We start from the raw sequence: 18,023 nt of genomic DNA, 5'->3' as shown, positions 1-18,023 counted from the left end.
TTTTTTTTTTGTATTTTTGTATTTTTAGTAGAGACAGGGTTTCACCATTTTAGCCAGGCTGGTCTCAAACTCCTGACTTCAGGTTATCCGCCTGCCTCGGCCTCCCAAAGTGCTGGGATTGCAGGCATGAGCCACCATACCCAGCCTTTTCTTTCTTATGTTTTTTTGTTTGTTTTACAGAAGGAGTCTCACTGTCGCCCAAGCTGGAGTGCAGTGGTGTGATCTTGGCTCACTGCAACCTCTGCCTCCTTGGTTCAAGCGATTCTCCTGCCTCAGCCTCCTGAGCAGCTGGTACTACAGGTGTGTGCCACCGTATCTGGCTAACTTTTGTATTTTTAGTATAGATGGGGTTTCACTATTCTTTCCTATGTTGTATCAGTTTTTTTTTTCAGTTCTCTATGAGGATGTTATTGATCCTTCTAATCAGAGGTAATTTTTTTACATCTTTAATGACACAGATATTATGTTGTTATGCTATGCTATGTTATGTTATTATTTATTTATTTATTTGAGACAGGGTCCCACTCTGTCACCCAGGGCAGAGTGCAGTGGCACTATTATAGCTCACTGCAGCCTCGACCTCCTGGGCTCAGGCAATACTCCTGCCTTACCATCCCAAAGTGTTGGGATTACAGGTGTGTACCACCATGTCTGGCCTATTTATTTATAATGTATTAATGACCTTGTCATATTTTCCATATTGATCTTAAAATTCCTCAAAGGCAGAGTTCATATTTTATTTATATTACTCTTATAAAATTATTGATTTTATAATAATTGATGTCTTATAAAATTATTTTATTATTATTATTATTGTTTTTTGAGATGGAGTCTCGCTCTGTCACCCAGGCTGGAGTGCAGTCGCACGATCTTGGCTCACTGCAAGCTCTGCCTCCTGGGTTCACACCATTCTCCTGCCTCAGCCTCCTGAGTAGCTGGGACTACAGGCACCTGCCATCACGCCCAGCTAATTTTTTAATTTTTAGTAGAGACGGGGTTTCACCATGTTAGCTAGGATGGTCTCAATCTCCTGACGTCATGATCCGCCTGCCTCGGCCTCCCAAAGTGCTGGGATTACAGGCGTGAGCCACCGCGCCCAGCCTATAAAATTATTTTTAAAACATTAAGTTGAGTCCATCTTTGAACCCCAACTGCAGTAGGCTAGAAGGATAATCAGTCTCATTCCTATGCTCACCTCCCATCCACTCACTGCCATGACAATCTTGTTCTAGCTGGACTGGCCCTTTCCATTTCTGAAGCTGTGTCCAGTCTGTACCACTCCCGAAGTGTGGGAAGTTTGGGCATGGGGGGTTTCTGGGCCTAGGCTTCTTGGTATCCCATACAGCTACCCGCTCTGGTCTTATGAACTCCCAGGGAGACTGACCTAAGATGAGTTTACTTTCCATAGACTTCTTTTCTTTTCTTTTTTCTTTTCTCTTCTCTTCTCTTCTCCTTCCTTTTCTTTTCTTTTCCTTTCCATTCTGTTACTTTCCTTTTACTTTTCTTTCTTTTTCACCCGATCATCTTTTTTCCTTCCTTCCTTCCTTCCTTCCTTCCTTCCTTCCTTCCTTCCTTCCTTCCTTCCTTCCTTCCTTCCTTCCTTCCTTCCTTCCTTCCTTCCTTCCTTCCTTCCTTCCTTCCTTCCTTCCTTCCTTCCCTAACTCCCTTTCTCCCTCCTTCTTTTTTTTTTTTTTTCTTGAGACAAGGTCTTATTCTGTTGCCCAGGTTGGAGTGCAGTGACAAAATTATGGCTCACTGCAGCCTTGAATTCCCCAGCTCAAGCAATCTTTGCACCTCAAACTTCCAAGTAGCTGGGATACAAGCATGCACCACCACGCCTAGCTAATTTTTGTATTTTTTGTAGAAAGAGGTTTCTCTATGTTGCCCAGAATGGCCTTGAATTCCTGGGCTCAAGTGATCCACACACCTTGGCCTCCCAAAGTGCTGTGATTACATGGGGTAGCCACTGTGCCTTGCCTACATTTCTTTTCTTTTCTTTTTTTTTAAATTATACTTTTAGTTCTGGGATACATGTGCAGAACATGCAGGTTTGTTACACAGGTATACACGTGCCATGGTGGTTTGCTGCACCCATCAAAATGTCATGTACATTGGGTATTTCTCCTAATGCTATCTCTCCCTAGCCCCCCACCCCGACAGGCCCCAGTGTGTGATGTTCCCCTCCCTGTGTGCATGTGTTCTCATTGTTCAATTTCCACTTATGAGTGAGAACATGCAGTGTTTGGTTTTCTGTTCCCTTGTTAGTGTGCTGAGAATGATGGTTTCCAGCATCATCCATGTCCCTGCAAAGAACATGAACTCATCCTTTTTTATGGCTGTATAGTATTCCATGGTGTATATATGCCACATTTTCTTTATCCAGTCTCTCACTGATGGGCATTTGGGTTGGTTCCAAGTCTTTGCTATCATGAACAGTGCCACAATAAACATATGTGTGCATGTGGCTTTATAGTAGAATAATTTATAATCCTTTGGGTATATACCCAGTAATGGGAATGCTGGGTCAAATGGTATTTCTGGTTTTAGATCCTTGAGGAATTGCCACACTTTCTTCCAGAGTGGTTGAACTAATTCACACTCCCACCAACAATGTAGAAGCGTTCCTATTTCTCCACATCCTCTCCAGCATCTGTTGTTTCCTGACTTTTTAATGATCACCATTCTAACTGGTGTCAGATGTTAGCTCATAGTGGTTTTGATTTGCATTTCTCTAATGACCAATGATAATGAGATTTTTTTCATATGTTTGTTGACTGCCTCAATGTCTTCTTTTGAGAAGGGGCTGTTCATATCCATTGACCACTTTCTGATGGGGTTGTTTGTTTTTTCTTGTAAATTTGTTTCAGTTCTTTGTAGACTCTGGATATTAGACCAATGTCAGATGGATAGATGCAAATATTTTCTCCCATTCTGTAGGCCTGTTCACTCTGATGATAGTTTCTTTTGCTGTGCAGATGCTCTTTAGTTGAATTAGATCCTATTTGTCAATTTTGGCTTTTGTTGCCATTGCTTTTGGTGTTTTACTCATGAAGTCTTTGCCCATGCCTCTGTCCTGAATGGTATTGCCTATGATTTCTTCTAGGGTTATTTATGGTTTTAGGTCTTACTTTTAAATCTGTAATCCATCTTGAGTTAGTTTTTGTATAAGGTGTAAGGAAGGGGTCCAGTTTCAGTTTTCTGCATATAGCTAGCCAGTTTTCCCAACACCACTTATTAAATAGGGAATCCTTTCCCTATTGCTTGTTTTTGTCAGGTTTGTCAAAGATCAGATGTTTGGAGATATGTGGCATTATTTCTGAGGGCTCTGTTCTGTTCCATTGGTCTATATATCTGTTTTGGTACCAGTATCTTGCTGTTTTGGTTACTGTAGCCTTGTAGTATAGTTTGAAGTTAGGTAGCGTGATGCCTCCAGCTTTGTTCTTTTTGCTTAGGATTGTCTTGGCTGTATGGGCTCTTTTTGATTGCATATGAAATTTTAATTAGTTTTTTCTAATTCTGTGAAGAAAGTCAGTGGTAGCTTGATGGGGATAGCATTGAATCTATAAATTACTTTGGGCAGTATGGCCATTTTTATGATATTGATTCTTCCTATCCATGAGCATGGAAGTTTTTCCATTTGTTTGTGTCCTCTCTTATTTCCTTGAGCAGTGGTTTGTAGTTCACCTTGAAGAGGTCCTTCACATCCCTTGTACGTTGTATTCCTAGGTATTTTATTCTCTTTGCAGCAAGTGTGAATGGGAGTTCACTTATGATTTGGCTGTCTGTCTATTATTGGTATATAGGAATGCTTGTGATTTTTGCACATTGATTTTGTATCCTGAGACTTTGCTGAAGTTGCTTATCAGCTTAAGAAGATTTTGGGCTGAGATGATGGGGCTTTCTAAATATCCAATTATGTCATCTGCAAACAGCAACAATTTGACTTCTTCTCTTCCTATTTGAATATCCTGTATTTCTTTCTCCTGCCTGGTTGCCCTGACCACATCTTCCAATATTATGATGAATAGGAGTGGTGAGAGAGGGCATCCTTGTCTTCTTCTAGTTTTCAAATGCAATGCTTCCAGCTTTTGCCCATTCAGTATGGTATTGGCTGTGAGTTTGTCATAAATAGCTCTTATTATTTTGAGATACAGTCTATCAATACCTAGTTTATTGAGAGTTTTTAGCATGAAGTGGTGTTGAATTTTCTTGAAGGCCTTTTCTGCATCTATTGAGATAATCATGTGGTTTTTGTCATTGGTTCTGTTTATGTGATGGATTATGTTTGTTGAATTGCATATGTTGAACCAGCCTTGCATCCCAGGGATGAAGCCAACTTGATCGTGGTGGAGAAGCTTTTTGATATGTTGCTGGATTCAGTTTGCCAGTATTTTATTGAGGATTTTTGCATCAATGTTCATCAGGGTTATTGGCCTGATTTTTCTTTTTTTGTTTGTCTCTGCCAGGTTTTGGTATCAGAATGATGCTGGCCTCATAAAGTGAGTTAGGGAGGAGTCCCTCTTTTTCTATTGTTTGGAATAGTTTCAGAAGGAATGGTACCAGCTTCCCTTTGTACCTTTTATAGAATTCAGCTGTGAAAAAAAAAAAAAAAAAAAAAAAAAAAAGAATTCAGCTGTGAATCTGTCTGGTCCTGGACTTTTTTGGGTTGGTAGGCTATTAATTACTGCCTCAATTTCGCAACTTGTTATTGGTTCATTCAGAGATTTGACTTCTTCTTGGTTTAGTCTTGGGAGGGTGTGTGCATCCAGGAATTTATCCATTTCTTCCAGGTTTTCTTGTTTATTCACATAAAGGTGTTTATAGTATTCTCTGATGGTATTTTGTATTTCTGTGGGATCATTTTTTTATTGTATCTATTTGATTCTTTTCTCTTTTCTTCTTTATTAGTCTGGATATTGGTCTATCTATTTTGTTAATGTTTTCAAAATCCAGCTCCTGGATTCGTTGATTTTTTGAAGGGTTTTTCGTGCCTCTATCTCCTTCAGTTCTGCTCTGATCTTAGTTATTTCTTGTCTTCTGCTAGGTTTTCAATTTGTTTGCTCTTGATTCTCTAGTTCTTTTAATTGTGATGTTAGGGTGTCAATTTTAGATCTTTCCTGCTTTCTCCTGTGGGCACTGAATGCTATAAATTTCCATCTAAACACTGTTTTAGCTGTGTCCCAGAGATTTTGGTACATTGTGTCTTTGTTGTTATTGGTTTCAAAGAACTTATTTATTTCTACCTTAATTTCATTGTTTACCCAGTAGTCATTCAGGAGCAGGTTGTTAAGTTCCCATGCAGTTGTGTGGTTTTGAGTGAGTTTCTTAATCCTGAGTTCCAGTTTAATTGCACTGTGGTCTAAGAGACTGTTTGTTATGATCTCTGTTCTTTTGCATTTGCTGAGGAGTGTTTTACATCCAATTATGTGTTCAATTTTAGAATAAGTGTGATGTAGGGCTGAGAAGAATATATATTCTCTTGATTTGGGGTGGAGAGTTCTTTAGATGTCTATTAGGTCTGCTTGGTCCTTAGGTGAGTTCAAGTCCTGAATATCCTTGTTAATTTTCTGTCTCATTGATCTGTCTAATACTGACAGTGGGGTGTTAAGTCTCCCACTATTATTGTGTGGGAGTCTAAGTCTGTCTGTAGGTCTCTAAGAACTTGCTTTATGAATCTGGGTGCTCCTGTATTGAGTGCGTATATATTTAGGATAGTTAGGTCTTCTTGTTGCATTGATCCATTTACCATTATGTAATACCCTTCTTTGTCTTTTTTGATCTTTGTTGGTTTAAAGTCTGTTTTATCAGAGACTAGGATTTTAATCCCTGCTTTTTTTTGCTTTCCATTTACTTCGTAAATATTCTTTTATCCCTTTACTTTGAGCCTATGCGTGTCTTTGCACATGAGATGGGTCTCTTGTATGTAGCACATGGATGGGTCCTGACTTTTTATCCAATTTGCCAGTCTGTGTCTTTTAATTGGGGAATTTAGCCCATTTACATTTAAGGTTAATATTGGTATGTGTGAATTTGGTCTTGTCATTATGATGCTAGCTGGTCGTTTTGCCCATTAGTTGATGCTGGCAAGGTGGCCTAATAGGAAAACTCTGGTCTTTAGCTCCCAGCGAGATCAACGCAGAAGGTGGGTGATTTTGCATTTCCACTGAGGTACCAGGCTCATCTCATTGGACTGGTTAAACAGTGGGTGCAGCCCATGGAGGGCGAGCTCAAGCAGGGTGGGGCATTGTCTCTCCTGGGAAGTGCAAGTGTTCAGGGAACTCCCTCCCCTAGCCAAAGGAAGCCGTGAAGGACTGTGCCATGAGGAACTGTGCATTCCAGCCCAGTTCCTACACTTTTCCCAAGGTCTTCTCAACCCTCAGACCAGGAGATTCCCTCGGGTGCCTGTACCACCAGGGTCCTGGTTTTCAAACACAAAACTGGGTGGCCATTTGGGCAGACACCGAGTTAGCTGCAGGAGTTTTTCTTCATACTCCAGTGGCTCCTGGAACACCAGCAAGATAGAACCATTCACTCCCCTACAAGGGGGGGCTGAAGCCAGGGAGCCAAGTGGTGTAGCTCAGCGGATCCCACCCCCACGGTGCCCAGCAAGCTAAGATTGATTGGGTTGAAATTCTCACTGCCAGCACAGCAGTCTGAAGTTGACCTGGGACACTCGAGCTTGGTGGGGGGAGGGGAGTCCACCATCACTGAGGGTTGAGTAGGCGGTTTTCCCCTCATAGTGTAAACAAAGCTGCCTGGAAGTTCGAACCAAGCCGAGCCCACCGCAGCTCCGCAAAGCCACAGTAGCCAGACTGCCTCTCTAGATTCCTCCTCTCTGGGCAGGGCATCTCTGAAAGAAAGGCAGCTGCCCCAGTCAGGAGTTTATAGATAAAACTCCCATCTCCCCGGGACAGAGCACCTGGGGGAAGGGGCAGCTGTGGCTGCAGCTTCAGCAGACTTAAATGTTCCTGCCTGCTGGTTCTGAAGACAGCAGTGGATCTCCCAGCACAGTTCAATAGCTGAATTGATCAAGTGGAAGAAAGGATATCAGAGATTGAAGATCAACTTAATGAAATAAAGCCTGAAGACATGATTAGAGAAAAAATCATGAAAAGGAACGAACAACGCCTCCAAGAAATATAGGACTATGTGAAAAGACAAAACCTAGTTAGATTGGTGTACCTGAAAGTGATGGGGGCAAACGAACCAAGCTGGAAAACAAACACTCTTTAGGATATTATCCAGGAGAACTCCAACCTAGCAAAACAGGCTGACATTCAAATTCAGGAAATACAGAGAACATCACAAAGATATCCTCGAGAAAAGCAACCTCAAGATACGTATTCATCAGATTCACCAAGGTTGAAATGAAGGAAAAAATGTTAAGGGCAACCAGAGAGAAAGGTCAGGTTACCCACAAAGGAAAGCCCATCAGACTAACAGCAGATCTCTCTGCAGAAATCCTACAAGCCAGAAGAGAGTGGGGGCCAATATTCAACATTCTTAAAGAAAAGAATATTCAACCCAGAATTTCATATCCAGCCAAACTAAGCTTCATAAATGAAGGGGCAATAAAATCCTTTACAGACGAGCAAATGCTGAGAGGTTTTTACCACCACCAGGCCTGCCTTACAAGAGCTCCTGAAGGAAGCACTAAATATGGGATGGAAAAACCGGTACCAGCCACTGCAAAAGCATACCAAATTGTAAAGACCATCGACACTATGAAGAAACTGCCTGGTCTACATTTCTTTCTTCCACCCATTTAAAATATTTAACATTAACTCTTCAGCAAGTTTTTCTAAAGCCACAAAAAGAATTCATCTTCATCAAGCAGTTTCTTTTCTGCCTTCTTCTCAGCAAAATTATCTGAGCCAAGGAAATAGTAAGGGCCTGGCTGTCTGCTTGAAATGGGGAAGGGAAAATATAAGAAATAAAAATGTATTATTAGTTGGGTGGAAAATCCTTCCACAAATTAAAGGCTGACAGACTGACTCTGAGATGTAAACATTTATAAAAGTGAAGGGCAAGTATGAATGGCTTGACTCAGGAGACCAGACAACTCTAAGCAATACAAAATAGGCAATAAATACTGGCATCTGAGCTCCTGGGAATTTGATAACTAGAAATAGCTAGAAATGTCAAGAAGGTAGGAAGCATGAGGAAGAATTGCCAGAGAGTGGATTGATAGGACTCGGGTAGAACACTGGCTTCAGGATGACCAACAGCATTCAGATGAGACTTTGGCTCTGGAAAAAGAAGATATTGAGTCACCATCACAATAGGGTGTTCAAGAAGGAAAAACCTAATTATCGGAAAGAGATGCAAAGATTAACCCTGTCCAGAAGCAAAGCTGACTTCATGCTGTGTTGCTGAGTCACTGAGCTACTTGCTTATGGTTTCAGAATTCCTCCTCTTATAGAAGAAAGCAAGATTGGTCCCCAAGCTGGGGGTGGGGCTCAACTCCTGCAGCAGAAATTTGAGTTGCCCCAGGGATGGGGAGTGGAGGGATGGGGTAAGGAGTGGAGAGTGAGTCAGCCAGACCATTAAACCAGACTCGATGCACAGTGTTTGAAAAGGACACTGCCATAAAAATTAGTCTTCACACACTTCTCCACACATGGATGCCGCCAACACTTAACTTTAAACATGTTGACCAAAATGAAAATGGCCTCTTTTAAAAAATCGCCACTTATATTTGCTCCTCAAAAGCTCAATTGCAGCAATCCAACGTAGAATATATCTCATATGTTGAAAAATATACTAACAATATTGTTCTGATAATGACTGTTAGTGAAGTCTCAAGAACGAATAGTACATTTTCTGAGAGGATCAGAGAGCACATCATGGACAACTGACAGTTTATGAATCATCAGTCAGGAAACACTGTGTTATGATAAGGCTAAGACTTTGAGTTGGGCAACAACCATAATTGTTGCAGCAAAAGCGCTTGAATGTTTTTCATGACTTCATAGGTCCAGTTTCTTTCCATTTTAATCTATACCACATTCAGCAACCACAGCAAGCTTTGTTAAACTATTAGTTAAATACATTCTTCCCCTTGCTTCACACTTCCAACAGATTCCTCATGTACTCCATGTCAAGCGCAAAAAGTCTTTCTGTCAAAGAGCACCATTATTTGAAGTCTCCACCAATTCATTGCTCCTTGGAACTGTCTCCAATATAATCTGTTCTCTAAATATGTCAGATTAATCATTCAAACTTATCTTTCACTTTTCTTTATGCTGTTCATACTACTGGAAAAACTCCATCTTCTTGGTATCTAAATGCTGCCATCTCTTAAGATCAACCTCTTGTTCCACTTCCTCCATGAAACCTTTTCCAGTAACACTTACCAAGAATTTTCTCCCTTCTTCCAGCTCTCAAGATTGCAGACAGAAATGATCATCCACCTAACATCCTCTCTCCCTTTCTTTCTTCTTATAGAATCCCAATTTTATTCTGGCCAGCTTTTCTTTTCTTTTCTTTTTTCTTTTTTTGAGCAAGGATGTTAATATTCTGGCAACTGAAACATAAATGAGTTTCTAGGAATTGTTCTCCCAGTATAGACCTGGCACCACTTTTCCTCCTTGGTGCTTCCTTTATATTCCTTCTAGCATCTAAACCTGAAGTTGCAGATGGAGCTGTCATTTTATGTTTACAAAATAAACAAAGGAATGAAAGCTAAATGCTAACCATGACAAAATGGAAAGAGGGAAGGAAGCTGGGATGTTGATAACATCATGGAGCTACTGTCCCAGCCCTGTTCTGCTTATCTATAGCCATACGTTTCTTTTTATATAAGGAATATAAACTGCTATTGGGTAATTCATGATAGGTCAGTGGATAATCTATACAGTTTAATACAATTTTTATCTAATACTGACATATATTCAGAGTCAATATCATACCATAAATCAATTATTCTCTTTTTCTTTCATCTATGTTAATTTTCTCTTTCCAACTAGATATTATTGCTTTGTAGATGGATGTGATTTTAAGTGTCTTTATTTATATTTCATCACTATTCTTCTTAGACATTGTTTGAGGAGTCTAATAAATAAATATTGTGCAAATGCTATTGAAATAAATTACATCAATCATCCAGTAACTCTATAATAATATGAACTATGTGTCCAGCATAGTAGGCATCATACCAGTTTGAGGGAGTTTGGAATAGTTTCATTGTGACACTAGAAATCAGATCCCTGCATATGGGTTTTAAAAATGTATTTGTTTTAAAATGGTTGCCAAGAGTCTTTTCAGTTACATCTCGGTACTTAATTTTATTATATTTTGTTATACTTGCAGGAATACTTGTACTTTCAGTAGTCAGTGTTAAAATAGAATAATTAGATAAATGATGGAGTTGGGCAACCTTATAGGACATATATAAACTATATCTTAGTAGAGTAGTTATTATGGAATGAATAATATAATACTGTGAGGATACTCTGGTAACAAATTTCCAATACAAATTTAAAGAAATATTCTTTCTTTAGCTGTGGAAGAAGCCACTTTGCAATTGAGGAAGTCTACAACTTGAACTTTCAAGATTGTGGATAAATTGTCTATATAAATTTAACTTTACCAAGAATGATGAGAATAAATACTGGAGATGAAAATGGTGAGCCCAGTACTAATGTGCTTCAGAATAAGAAAGACTAATCCAAAGGTAGATGGTAGCTGCAAGGAAGTTCAGTAAGGAATATTGCCAATGATTATGTGTTGGTATCCAGTATTGTTATTAAAAATATTATTTAATTATGTTTTAATTTTTACTGAAATATTTTTAAATGTCCAAATCAATAGATTTCTTTTATTTGTTCTTTAGTATTCTTTTTGAATTTTGTAATATTTTGGCAATGTTACATGGTCTGTTTACATGCTCTGTAAAACTTATTCAAGATTTTTTTTTGGTTGCTTGGTATATAGTCAGTTTTTGTCAGCGTTCCATTGTTGTTTGAAAAGAACGTACAGTCTCAGTTTTGAAGATCTGAAGTTTGAGTTGTAGCTCTTGAGTTCATCTTGTTAATTATATTATTCAAATGATGAGGAAATTAAGCCCATAGCTTAAATCATTTTGTGCTGAACTAAGAATAATATGTATATACGTTATATAACTAGTTTATAATGTTAAAGGGAATTTGAAATTTTAGAGAATTTGTAAGCTGAATCCTGTGATTCCAAGTTTAAAAAAGTAATTGATATTAAGTTTGTGACTTTAAGTTGAAAGTTAAGATAATTTGCCTAAATTTTAAAACACTATTGGAGTATTTGTATTAAGAACTTAAGATTAATTCATTCTTTCTTCTTACCCACACACATAAAAACACACACAATTTATTAGACAAATGAGTTGTATAAGTTCTAGAAAGGATTTTCTTAGTAGTACTGTGTGCTTGCCTACCCAAGCATTTAAATTTCCTCAAAAGGAAATAAAATATACTAATCTAAAAAGTGGACTTTAAAATACTTAGAAAAATTAATTAAGTCCGTAAATTGAACATTTATGTGGAATTTATTCTACTCTAGTTAGCCAAACATTAAGTAAAGATCCTCATGAAAATTATTGTTCTTGTTTTGTATAAAATTTGCTACATTTACAGATAAAATAACTTTTTAAGGCTTAAGGAAAATTTATGTTTTTAGTTGGGAAATTCATTACATAGAATATTTAAATCACACATAATTCTAAATAGTCTTTTCTGGGCACAAAAGACCTCGCTGAGCATCAGAAAACTCCCATGGATGAAAATTAGTATTTTAATCAAAATTCCAGAATAGGGGGAAGTTAAGTATGGCATTCTAAATAAATAAACGTAGAAGTCTCAATGAAAGACTGGGAAAATGGAAGCATGAACACTGGTATGATAGAATCCTCCTACCCTCAACTAAAAAGAATAAAAGAATACAGAAATAGAGAAGTTGTACATGAAATTTGGAAGAAGGTCATCTATATGCTATAAGCTTTAATAAATTTGCTAGACTAATTGCAGATGGGATTAAATTTAAAAAATTGTTAAGGGATCTACAAACTTCCCTTTTAATAAAGTAGAGTAATTTCACAGAGTAAATGGACAAATATCCTAGAAAAAAATACTATTGACATCCCCTAATTTTGAGGGGCCAGGGCTATTAAAGAATGGGGCACCATGGAATGGATCAGGGAAATTTCATGGAGAATCTCTTTCACTAGCACAGATTCTTACAGTTTGGAAGCAGAATGTCCAATGGCAAATGTAGTCACACTAGGTAGGAAGCAGATTCTCCCATCACCATGGGCTCCTTTAGAAAGGAAAACAAAGGCTCATCATGTACCTGGATTTATCCTAAATAGTAAAAGTTAGTGAACACACATGTGGAGGGAGTGGTGAAATAACCTTGAATGGAAGAGTTTTGGGATCTGGAAAAAAGCTTGAGTTAGGGACTGGCTCAGAGCAGTAGGGAAAGTGGCATGAGGCTCTGTTTTTGCCCTGATTTTTTTCCTTCCTAGACTATTTACACTAGAAATTAATGTTTAATATTTACTCTCCTAGTTCTTTCTGTGGTTGCAGAGGAGATGTCCAGGACCTACCTCATTAGAGTTCTAGATTATAGATTGATAAGATTGGGAGGTAGGTGGGTAAGAGGGAACCTAATTCACACTAGACCCTCTTCAACCTTCTGGTTGACTCTACAGTCATAGATTTGAGAATCTGAGAAGGTGGCTGATATGGTTTGGCTCTGTGTCCTCACCCAAATCTCATCTCAAATTGTATTTGTACTTTACATCTCAAATTAAATTACATCTCAAATTAAATTACGTCTCAAATCGTAATCCCCACATATCAAGAGAGGGAGGTGGTTGGTTCATGGGGGCAGTTTCCCTCATGCTGTTCTCATGATAGTGAGTGGGTTTTCATAAGATCTTATGGGTTTTATAAGTGTTTGGAAGTTCCTCTTTCGCACTTCTTCTCTTGCCTGCTTCCATGTAAGATGTGCCTTCTTCCCCTTCCACCATGATTGTAAGTTTCCTGAGGCCTCCCCAGCCATTGTGGAATTGTGTGTCAATTAAATTTCTTTTCTTTATAAATTACCCAGTCTTGGGCAGTTCTTTACAGCAATGTGAAAGCAGACCAATACAGTGGCATATAATTGGCTTATTTGCATGCTCAATTTGGTAGAGGAATGAAAATTACTATGTGTAAAACATACAACAGGCACACATAACTACTTCAGTATATGCATTTATTAATGCATACAATATATCTAATTGGTGAGGGTAAATAGGCAGCTAGGCCAAGAGGGACTTTAGGGAAACTGAACAGCACCGTTACATTGATGGTTGATGTCAATAGCAACCAATGACAATTTGTCTCTATGCATTGTAAAATGGCATATATTAAATTTATCTATCTTCAGTCTCAGTGAAGCCAATCCACTCCCACAATACATTACAAGAGGATAACCAATATTATCTTATGTTTGTACTTGTTACCAGATCCTACTTATTACCAGGGAAGCCAATTCACAAGCATTTTACCTAGTGTATTTGCTACGACCATGGCTGAAATCAGATTGTGGCCTTGTTAAGAAAATTGGACAGGTACAGCTGTATTTGAAATTGTTAACTGTTCTCTGGCTTTCTTTTACTTCTTTAGCTTAAAGATCAAGTGACAGCTAAGGGAATCTATAAACATGATATCATGACCAAGTGAACAAGGATGTACTTCAGGGTAGCAGTGTGGTTTAGTGAGAGGAGCAAGGCCCAGGGTTAGACAAATCTGTATGTCTACCCTGACACTGTCACTGACTAGTGTGTCCTTTTGCACAAGTTACTCTATTTTCTCAGGTCTGTTTCTTTATCTGGAAATGTGGTAACACTACCTAGTAATTGTAAATATTAAATTCAACAGTAAATCTAACATAGTGCCTAAAACATAGAAGATGCTCAATAAATAAAATCTATCCTTTAAATATAGCTTATAATTTATTCTAGAGGATGTAAATAGTTTCTATTCTATGAATAAAAAGAAATGTATGGGGACCCCCCAAACTCAGTTACACATTACAGCAGCCAATTGTATGATTCTAATTTGAATGATTCCAAAACCCTGAAAACCCTACTATTGTAACTCCCTTCCTCAGTCCAGTATATTTGGATACCTATTTACACTGTAGGGCTTAAGGTAGGAAGTCTCAAAGGCAAATGACATACTTTCATTTTTTTTAAAGAGAGATTAAATCTTATTCCATTATTTTCTGTTGGATAAAAATTATGCCAAGTATTTTGCTATGTTCTACCTATACATAGAAATGAATATTAAGGTGAGGGGATTAGGAGGTTTAGGGGATAAGGGAGAAATTAAGATGAGAAAAGTTCAAACAACAAGGAACAGTCTTTATTTCTCTTCCATCTGAAGTTATATACGTCCAGTCCCATATACAGAGTGTCTGAGAAGGTGGACTGTGTAACTGGCTTCTTGGCATGCACAGTTTGGTAGAGTAATGAAGTTTAGTGAGTAATAAGTGTGAAACAGCCAGCAAATATTCCCAGCTCCTTCAGTCTATACAATAATTAGCATATGTGACATGCAGATTAGGTGGGGAGAATTGTGCATGGGAGATTGGGGGAAGGGTAAGCAGAACTGTGGTTTTGACAACTGATTTTTAAATGACCCAAGTTTGTTTCTTTGCACTAAATAAATTCCTGTAATAAGCTGTTAATGCACATATTAATTTAATTTAGTTTAGTGGTTTTTTTTTTTTTTTTTTTTTTGAGACAGAGTCTCACTCTGTTGCCCAGGCTAGAGTGCAGTGGTGCAATCTTGGTTCACTGCAACCTCTGTTTCCCTGGCTTAAGCAATCCTCCCACCTCCCAAGTAGCAGGGCCCACAGCCCACATCACCAGGCCCAGCTAATTTTTTCTGTATTTTGTGATAGAAAAAGAGTTTCACCATGTTGCCCAGGATGGTCTCCAACTCCTGACCTCAAGTAATCCACCTGTCTCTCAGCCTCCCAAAGTGCTGGGATTACAGGCATGAGCCACTGTGCCTGGCCTAATTCAGTTTACAGGTCAGACCTCCTGGGTAGTTTATAAGCTCCTTAAAGACAAGTACAATGTCTTATTTCTCTCTACACACCCTTCTTGTAGCGTAGACACTCTGTAAATGTTTGGTGGATAAATGAGTAAATAAATGAATGATCACAAAATTAAGTGGCCTGCAGTTGCTGAGCTGAATGTGTCCTACAATTCTGAGAAGGTTGAGATTATAACTTCAGTAAAATATTTCTGACGTGTCTACAGAAATATCGTTATAATACTATCATAAATTGGAGCCCCACTGGCTTAATTGGTAAGCGGGTCATGTATGTGTGTATGTCTTTAACCTGATTTGATCATTACACATCGTATACATGTATAAAAATATCACATGTACCCCCAAAATGTGTACAGCTATCATATATCCATAACAAATACAAAAAAGCTGTTAGTTGGCTACATGTAGAAATGCGGATATATCATAAAATTTGGATTTGCGTAGTTCTCTTGATTGAATCTTGAATGATAGACCATTTCTCTTGAAAAATGGAAAGATTTGGCTTCAGGAGTTCAAATACTTATGTGAAAAAAATTTGGTTAGAATAAAGTAGTGACTTCCCTCTATAAATAGGATATGCAATCTCTAATTCACCATAGTTCCCACCTACTCAATTTCCTCATTTATGTGACCTATCAAATCCCTAATGGTTGAGTTTGTGTCCCTTGCACCAGATGATAACCTGGTTAAAACAAAAAAGAAGAGGGTGCATATGGGAAAGAAGGGGGATATCTTCTTCTCTTCCAAAAATACTGTGAGAAGTCTAATTGGACCTGATGTGGTTGTAGTTGGAAGGACCACACACCTGCAGCATGAGTGAATTTGGAGGCAAAGCTGATACAACTGTTTGTGCGCTGAGAGATGAAGGGATGGAAGATTCCAAATTCTATTTCACTTTGCTGCGTAATGGTGCATCATTGTAAACAAAGACTAGCCTTTCCAAAGCCAGGGGTTTGCAGTTAGAGAACTTGGTTACTGAAGTGGAAGGAGTACAATGAGAGAGGACTGAGATTGTACTCAGTCCAAACTACCTCATACAGCTCTCTGGTTCTTAGAAGTCAGCCAATTCAATTTACTTACATTTGGCTTCCACTTTCAGAAACACACACATTGGATGACACAATCTGTTATATTAGATTTACTAATATTTCACAATGATGCAGCAAAGAACAGGCCAAGTACCTTTGACACATGAGATTTATAGCCAGTGATCAATCTTGTAAATATAACAAATTGCCACAAAAAAGGGGGAAAGAACAGATTCTTTCCCAAACAAGAAAGAAAATCTTAACCTACTCATTTGATGGATGAGTATGTCTTTAAAAAGGAAAAACAACAACAAACAAATAGAAAACATTTGGAATCTAAAAAAATTAAATCTTTCTCTGTGCACCCAACAATCATCATCTTCTAACACCAACTTGGTGGGTACAGCTAGCCAACTGAGTTTTCCCTCTTACCTTAAGAATATTAGCAAATTGCAACGGTTATGCTCTGGAAGAAATATGATATTCTTGCACTAGGAGTTTCCAGCAGGAATACAGCTTCTACAGTTGGCAGGCTCTAACTGACACTCATAAACAGGTCCAGTTTGAAAAATGAGGATTCAGGATGCAGTGAGCAGCATATTTTTCTTATTATTTTTTATGTGTATTTAGATTTTTGGAGAAAAAAATAGAAAAACGTCCCTGGAACTGAAACTCAGATGAATTACAAACACCATCCCTTCATGTTTTCTCTAGTTCTCACTTTCTTCTATACTGTAATTTAAAAAGCAGGGGGCAGGGGCAAATTTACTCTTTCTTAGATTTAGGAGAAAAGTAATTTTGATTTTTTTAAAGTAGGAAAGCTGTGTAGCAGGTTGGCTACATCTATACACATTCATCTACATTCATCTACATGCTGTATTGCTCGTGGTACTCTGACTTAATATCATTATCTTTTCAAATGAGAACCCCACATTTTCTGAAATAATATTACTTTTTTTATCTTTACATAAAAATTCAGAGGAGTCTTGCTTCATTGGTTTTTCGTGAAAGAAAACATTTCCTTTGCAACTTGGAATTAAAAAATGCAACCATCTGAATTGTTTTCCTTTTCTTTCCTCTAAAACCAAGAAACATATTTTTCTTTCTGCACTGAGACTATAACTAAACTATCAGATGACCAGTTGGGTCCTGAAACCAAGATATTTATAGTCTGTAAATATTTTTATGTTGATAGTGGTAAAGAAAGGAGTGGTCTCTCCTATACACAGACTCCCTTATGATTTTTTAAAAATTATACTTTAAGTTTTGGGATACATGTACAGAATGTGCAGGTTTGTTACATAGGTATACATGGGCCATGGTGGTTTTTCACCCATCAACCTGTAATCTACATTAGGTATTTATTCTAATGCTATCCCTCCCCAACCCCCACCCACTGACAGGCCCCTGTATGTGATGTTCCTCTCCTTATGTTCATGTGTTCTCATTGTTCAACTCCCACTTATAAGTGAGAACATGCAGTGTTTGGTTTTCTGTTCCTATGTTAGTTTGCTGAGAATGATGGTTACCAGCTTCATCCATGTCCCTGCAAAGGACATGAGCTCATCCTTTTTTATGGCTGCATAGTATTCCGTGGTGTATATGTGCCACATTTTCTTTATCCAGTGTCTCAATGATGGGCATTTGGGTTGTTTCCAAGTCTTTGCTATTGTGAACAGTGCCACAATAAACATATGTGTGCATGTGTCTTTATAGCAGAATGATTTATAATTCTTTGGGTATAAACCCAGTAATAGGATTGCTGGGTAAAATGGTATTTCTGGTTCTAGATCCTTGAGGAATTGCCACACTTTCTTCCACAGTGGTTGAACTAATTTACACTCCCACCAACAATGTAAAAGCGTTCCTATTTCTCCACATCCTCTCCAGCATCTGCTGTTTCCTGACTTTT

This window comes from Hylobates moloch, unplaced genomic scaffold (assembly GCF_009828535.3).
Source record: "Hylobates moloch isolate HMO894 unplaced genomic scaffold, HMol_V3 SCAFFOLD_9, whole genome shotgun sequence".
Taxonomy (NCBI): domain Eukaryota; kingdom Metazoa; phylum Chordata; class Mammalia; order Primates; family Hylobatidae; genus Hylobates; species Hylobates moloch.
Note: the sequence above shows the minus strand (reverse complement) of the source record.